Raw genomic sequence first — 8,614 nt, 5'->3', positions numbered from 1 at the left:
GTTAGACGACCATGGAAAACCTAGAAGCACTAAACGGCCGTTTCGTCCTATACTAGGATGATTGTAATAGTTCAAGTCCTGTGTGTAGGATCATGGTTGCGCACTGCTGAGAAGCTCCATACTTCCAGGTTTTCTATGATGGTCTAGCTTTAATCGACTCATGGATTCAACTAGTAAATGATTCTTTTGTTATTATTTAACAATTTGAATTAAATTTTTCACGATTTAATTTGAGAAGAATTTCTTTTTAGAATTATTTATATTCTAATTTGTTCACCTTCAAAATATTTTAATTCAAAGCTATTTTATAAGAGATTTTTGTTTCTTTATTATATTTAGGAGATTGTCCTTGTAATTCTTTATTTGAATGGACAATTAATCAGAATTTTTCTTTCATCAATTAAATTTCTTTACATTCACAGGTCAGTATAGGTAGTGTCATTTGGGTTTGTTTTTAAGATATACAAAGAAAGAATGACCGATTATTTGAATATTGTGCTTATTATCATTATTATTATTATTAATATTTAATTGAGCATAAACATAAGGCCGAAAATTTCCTTTTACACTTTATAATTATTAAGGTAACAAATGAATATGGCTACATGTGAAGTTATTTGATATGAATGAAATCAGGTTGTTATTTTGATATTTCTGCAGTTGTACCATTTGTATTGTGCATTATTAAACTAACGGTAATTGCTGTTTCAAGACTACTAGCACCGTGTAAGTTACAATTTTAAAAGACGAAAACGGAAGTTAATATCGAAATATCTTTTTGAATTTACAATGTTTTGGTCCACCACAGTCCTAAATTATAAGTTTTTTTTAGGAGGAACTCATAAAACGAAACGAAAACATAACTTGTTTTCGATATAAATGTCTTTGGTACACGAAAAAATATACTTGATCTCAAATAAGTAGAAAACGGCGAAATTAAGTCACCTAGAATCGAATTGATTCGTTATCGACTCTCGTAACCACCGTTTGAAACAGGAGGTAATGAAGAAAAATAATACCAAACAAAATGCGAAACACCTTTATCACGAATGTTCGTTGTGACAAATTCAATGGAAAATAAAATTTCCTCTTGTCATATTCCTTACCCACTGATTTATTTCAAGCAGCCTCCTAAACGTCTTTTGTCATTAATATTGCTCTTCATAGACCATATTGTGGAGATTATTGCAATCTGTAGAGATGGTTAACTTGGAATTCATATGTATATTCAAATCTTGTATAGTTTCATTCTTCTTGCACATTATATGTTACTTACTGTATAAATTTATTTACTATGACATGTTAATTTCATTATGTAACTATGTCATACTGATTTTCGTTCATTAGTACAAGCACTAACAATCACACTCAGTTTTCTCTCTCAATTGTCTTTAACTCACCTGGTCGCTTAAAACGTACAGTTTGTGCTGTCAATATTCATCTGGTTTATCTTGGACTCATTACATTCAGGTAACCAACTCAATATTTGGTCTTATGAGATTATCAGAAGTAGTCGAACCCACCAATCTAACAAGTTGTTCTTCGTACTATCTAACTCGCACTCTAATAGTCCAAAACGTATCAGTATCCGATTCAAAGTGAACACCGTGAATATAATCGAACGTTTGAACTTGGAACTTGAGCCAAGATCTGAAAGATGTACTAGGGAATTATTAGTCAGTACAAACATCACACCCTAGTCATTTCATATTGTTGTAAATTCGTGTTTTTATATTTTTGATCAACTATAAAACCCAGTAGTAATAGATTTTTGTGCCATGGAAATCCCACGAGTTCTCTGATCGGATAATGTTTTCTTATGGAAATCCGTCAAATATTACCCAATAAATTGCAACGAGTTTGTTCGAGTGTGTGACTAGTTTCTAAAGAATTTCTTTGAATCCACAAATAGGTCCTAAATTTGCCGGTGCTCCCATGTTTTAAGTTCACGAAATCACTCATCTGACACAAGTTAAACGAGTCAGTAGCATGTGATAAAGATGTCAATTGCTGATCTTGTGAGGCACTTTTACTAATGTTTTTATACTGGTTTGGTAGTTGGTCATCTTCAAAAGCTAACAGACGATAATCCACATATATCGGTATTTAATGTACACGAAACTAAAATGCATGTTACTTTAGGGCTGAAGAAATGTCACTGGATGTAACAAAATGTTAAATTACTATCTATCAAGATATGACTTTTGCTTGGAGATACTCACTCTTTGTTGAGGTTGATCTCATAGTCTAATTCAAAGTTACATAACTTGTAATAACGAGGACACTCAAAGTACCTTTCAAGCAACTAAGTTCTAAAGGATTCGACTTAACTGTGAGGTGATCGTGAATCTAATATGTACGTAGGTTGATTGTAACTGTCGAACAGAAAAATGTTTGTCGTTTTTTAAAGTTGTCCCGTACACTCATATGTTTGTTCTTATCAAGTATCCACTTTTAGGCTTGAGCGTTTATGTATATATGTGCGTGTATGTTTTTCTATCTTTATCGATAGAATAATTGGTCGCTTGTTTATACATCTGTAATTGATAAATTACTCATCTGATATGAAAGCCTAATCATGTTGAACTGACTGCCATTTGGCTATCAAACGTCAAGGGCCACACTACTTTCGTCTATCCATTTTGGTCTTTTGTCCGCTTGAATACAAATCCCTGAAACAAGCTTTTACAGAATATTTCATACTTGCCTTTTAGTACCACCGTTATTCATTGGGAGTAGTGCACGTTATGCATAAGGACTTAAGTGAGAAATTATATTTCATTTATTATCGTCAGTGGAGTCAAACGGATGCTTTGACGTCTTCAGAAAATTTTATAGTGCTTTGACTTGAGGTCTCAGACGTAGATTTTGTGTATCCATGGTCTTCAAATTTTTATTTCCAAACCAATTAGTATTATGGTTTATGGGAAAGAATGAAGCAATCCATTTATTTATTCATAGTACTACGTAACATGAGTGTTAGTAGAGTGTTTATTAGCCCCTAGTTTGAGGAATCGAAATGTATAGCTAACAACATCCTATAGTACTCGCAAACGAAACAGAGGATTTGAAATTCGGAGCCCGATAACTTCTAAAAATATGTATTTTAATAGATATTTTACATTGCTACCGAATTAATTAGTTTCAGTATGGTCAAATATCCTTGGTATTATTGAGAATCTCCTGGTGAGAAGTTTCCCATATCTATCATCTCTATAGTTTCGATCACCGAGTTTTTGCACATTGTTATATTTTAATCCTTCAAAGTACGGAATATAACCTAGCTTCATGTCCATATCATCCAATCTCCTGGAATGTCTTTTCTCAATGAGTCAAACATGTTATGTCACAATGGCTGTATGGGTTATAAGTGGAATTAATACTCCAGTATCAGCCGTTTACTCTGTTCATATAACCATAGTTAAAAAAGTATTAAGACAGAAACCTAAGACTAAACAGAAAGTCTCAGTGGTATCATTATCGTATAGCGACTCACGTGCAATTGAGTTTAGTCCAGTTAAGGTCTTTTGTTGACCTAGTTAATGGACAAAGTCATCCATGCTATAACAACTTGTTGTACTGTTATTATTATTGTGCTTGTATGAAATGCATATGCTTGAACATAGCTTAGCGCCTACTCATTTATTCACTCTGCTAGTCTTACTACTAACTGCTTATTTGATTCGATTACTCATTCATTTCACATGGTATATATATGTCCATGTTATTCATATTCAACACACACGCACTCTCGTCTTGCTCTTGCTCTCGCTTGCTTGCTCGCCTTTCGGCACAACTCTTCTATGCTTGTTTAACGCATCTGTACATTTGGATATATGTGTGTGGTCTCGCAATAAACGTAATCAACACTCCGCATTTGCCTTCTGATTAATATACGGTTGGGACGTTATATAAACGGTTATCAAGACGAGCTGTATACGAAGTTTAAGGATTATATCCAATACCGACCACCACAATCGTTTCTTTCAGCGTCCGTGCATCATAATATCTGAAGTAGTTTTTGTGTTATAGCTTCTTTGTACACGTATTTACACATTCGTTAACTAGCAATGTTTATATGCATTCAGGTATGTAAACCATTTTTCTTTTGACTTCAGTTTTATTTCATTTTTTTCTGAAAGAGAACGTTTTGTATATATCTATCAATTACCTGTTTTTAAGCTATATTTAATACTATTTCGTATAACTGTCACATAACTATTTCTATAGTGTCGAACTAAATCATCCAAATACGCTTGCTGAACAACATATTAACACAAAATAAAAGAGCAATGAACCATAAACAGATCTTTTGACACTATCTTTGTGCAGTAGATTTAATCGCTTGATACTTCAAGTTAACTTTTAAGAATCTTTGTCACTACTATTCATGAAAATTCTTGCATACTTATGTGAGTTTAGGACTTGGAGTGGAATGAAAAAGTATTCAACGGACTTATTTAATTATTTTATACTTTGCAGTAACGACGGATCACAGTTTAGGAATCAAGAAGCACCAACGGTTCCGTCCTAATATAAGGACCCACAATATTGTAAATTTACTTATGTTAGAAATGTAATCTATGCAATAACAGTCGTCAGGAGAATAGGCGCTTCCCGTATCATCAGTAGGTCCTAGATTTAATGATTAGTGAGGTCACTGGTGCACAGCTGCTAAGTTAATTGCTAAGGTGAAGTAGCTGCCCTGTTCCTCTTGCTTTCCAGTGGTCAAGTATCTTAATTCGGTTCGCAATGTAAAACTATATACTCACTGACAATAAAAATTTTATTAAGTCACACATTTTCAACTTATTCGGATAATACAAAAACACCATCTGATTCCATACATCGTTTCATTCCTGTCTTTAAAACGCTTGTCATTTAACTATAATTCACCAAATCAATATCGCGTTCACAGTTGTTCTTCCTCAAACCAAATTTCAATACACCTGAATCGCTACTAAATACCGAATTCTGAAACTTCAACTTCACTCCAGTGAGATAAGAAATGTCTTGTGAGGAAAGGATCATTGGTTCTTAAAAAATTGTGATGCACTAGATTAGTATTAAATTGTTTACAAAAATATCCGTGACATAACTAAAGCACTTCGCCACAGATCACCATGCTAAACAAATTTAGCTTCTACATTAACTGAATACGCGAAGGCTGCTTCATCTCTTGCTAATATTTGAAAATATCCACACACAAAAATTTAAATGCTTCCGAGGATACGAACTGCGTGATCACCATGCTGGTGGGCAACGGCAATAACAAATCTGACAACCGTAATCATATTAAGGCTGTTCTATTGTACGAAACATCTGGCTATCTTGATCGACTTCACTCTTCCTAGTTGATTCAACTTCATCATGCATACGCTCATTTCTTGCAAACATAGGAACAGTCAATCAGTTGCTAAATCCACACGAAGTTGTTTTCATAAACCGTCAAAATTAACGTCGCATTTTTGAGTGTCTTTAACATTCTATTCTGTTGTATCATATGTTCGTTTATCTCTAACTTCTCTCTTCAGAAAATTTCATCCCTCGTCCCTCCCCTCCAAACCAAATAACAGTTTAATCTATCGAGTAGCACGAGCAGTTATAGCGTTGCCACTGGTACATACACTAAAACAACAAGGATAACTAAGTGAGATTTATGTATGAATTCAGGGGTTAAGAATAAGTCGGTCATCTCTGTGTCATAAGAAAGCCTAAGACGACACCAGATAAAGATTCTTAGAGTATTGTGTACAACATAGATCGCTCATGTCAAACATAACTGAATTTCTAAATATATAAGAACGGTACACTCCCACCTAGCTCCCTAATACTAGTAAGCATATTAAGCAAAAAAGAAATAGGACAAATGGTATCCTCGACTACCTGTTTTACAGACTACGACTGAGGAGGAGCAAAATGGCAATAAATGTATCACGTTTTCGTTGCTCGTTAAATCCAGGAGCTCAGTAATAGAATGTAATATATGTAGTGGCTTGGTTCGCTGTCGCTGTGATGACGAAATACATGGGCACTGCTACAGGTTTATGTTACGTCACCCCTGTTCGTGTTTCTGGTGTGTTTACCCAGTGTAGAACAGGTACTCTTACTGAACTGACAATCGAGGAGCATAAGAACTTATTGGAGGCTACAGTATCTATCCTCACTAGGATATCCAAGTACTCAAACAGTTGATATTATTCGACATCTCAGCATCTCATAGTAGCTTGTTAGAAAACAAGGCAGTTTTTGATAAGAAAAACAGTGGAGTAAATGCTATACAATGTTGTGAAATAGCTTTATTTCAGCCAAACTATGCTTTCTGTATAGGAGCCAAAACATAGTAAAATAATAACTTTAGATTCAGCACACCTAATGAAGAAACTGTACTGACAACCCGAAGCGATCCATAGCAACGTTTTTAAACCACAGTATGACACAAAGTTTTATGGGTAGTAATAGATCGCTCTAGAAGATCAGCAGACGCACAAAGACCAACGAGTATGATTATTCACAAAATAACGGTTCTAGTAGATGCTAGAATCATGTGTATAAGTGCATTTCTGAAGAAACCCGAAATAAAATCCTAACAATACTTACGTACCAACAGGATGTTTGTGAATAGTGATATTGTAATAAAGTAAACGAACACGATTTCAACAGTGGTGTTAACTATCACGTAGTATGGGCATTCACACCACCAGGGTTATCATCGTGTCCAGGCTACCTTGTATGTTAAACGTCAATGCCTTTAGGAACATGCTTCTAATGTCCATGATCTGCAAAAGTGTAAGGACTTAATCGAGGAACTTCATTTATGTTACAGCTTGAAAACCGACCGCTCTAGTAACATAAGTGTTATGAAAGCTAACCTAGATCGATAAGGCAAATAAAGACAAATAAAACAAACATTGGTTTTGGTTTAATTGGACCAGTAGCCCACGTACAGGACAACTTACTAATGGGATAGTCGATAAAGAGGAAACCATATGGCGGCCAGTCCTCACGATACTGGCCAACACACTTTAACCACCAACTAAGGTGTAAACCAGGAGAAATTAGGAATATTGAACGTCAACTAGCAAACACCTAGGTACTTTTCTTTTATTCTGACTTAGAATCGTCCCATTTAGGAATACCCCATCAGCCATCTAGGTGCATGGCCTAAAGAGGAGACATGACTAACACGTACGCACTTATGGATTACTGTCTCTCCCTTGGAACAACTGTGTATGATGTATATCTCATAAATTATCATGGTTACCATCACTGCATGCAGATATTTTCTTCTCATCTCTGTCATTACCATACCCGTTTCACTCTTATTCTATATAATCCATCTTATTACTTATCATCAACCAATTAAATCGGTGAGACTATAATATACCGACGCTAAAGTGACCTTGAGAGTGTCTTTCGTGCCTTAAGGTAACCCTCGTGCTATTGATAAAAGAAACCAGACAAGTAGTGAATAGGTCTTTATTTCGATCTTCGCGCAGTCACAGTGGAGCGTGGGATTATCTGTTCAGACAAACAAAGGCTCTCAACATTCAATATAAGATAATAGGGAATATAACGCTTATACAAAATAAGGAAGTGAATGAATACTTGAACAATACTGTAGCGGTAAATAAATCCCCAAAATAAATAGCACTGTAAGTTTTCGACATTGGATGCTGACCATATGTTTTAGTGGACTCATCTAGCTGAAGGCGCTCGGTCAGGCATCCGCACCAGATCACGTGTGGTAACGCCGTGCTCAACATCAACCGCAATCGCTAGCCAGATTAGATCAGAGAATCCCGATATATTGGTCATCGCCAAATATACTCTTCCGATCTCCTCGACTCTGTCTTTTGATTTCTCTTGGTGGGAACGAAATACATAAGGTGTTACTGGTAGAAGCGTTGTCAAACACTGAATACCTGTGACATCACCATTGGTGAACCCGACGTGATCTGGTACACCTAATTGCAACTGTGAGTCTGTTCCTTTTTGGGATTTTTATATATCATTGCCTTATTTTTGATTTTTTTTTTTAAACATTGTGATTTTTTTTCGTGTTTTTTCTTGGATATATATATATTTTCCCCTCGTTCATTATCGTACTTCATACTTCATCATGACTGAACAGACACCTAAAGTACTCAAGCTTAAGACTTTGTCCCCACCTTCGTTTCAACTGATGCCTTTCTGGCCCGACAACATCGAAGCCTGGTTCTGCTACGCAGAAGCCGACTTCTCCGAGCACGGCGTGATCGACACCCGTGCACAATTCCTCGCAGTAGTCAAGGCACTACCGCGGGAATTCAACAGGTACGTAACACCTAGTATGTTTACTAGTGATGCTTCCGATCCTTACGAAATCTTAAAACGCTCGATTCTTAAACGAGGAGACCTAACCGATCGACAAAGGTTAGATCAACTCTTCAATAACATCGACCTGCAACACGGTTCTGCGACGGACATGTTGCAACGGATGAGAGAGGTAATAGGCCCAAGAACTTTCGACGAAGGTCTATTCAAACAACTCTTCTTGTCAAAACTTCCCCAACAGGTGCAAGCAGTTCTGGTCTCGTTCCAGAACAACGCCTTAGACGAGCTAGCTGCGTCT

The sequence above is a fragment of the Schistosoma haematobium genome, chromosome 2 (assembly GCF_000699445.3).
Source record: "Schistosoma haematobium chromosome 2, whole genome shotgun sequence".
NCBI classification, from domain to species: Eukaryota; Metazoa; Platyhelminthes; class Trematoda; order Strigeidida; family Schistosomatidae; genus Schistosoma; species Schistosoma haematobium.
This window is presented reverse-complemented; position numbering follows the sequence as displayed.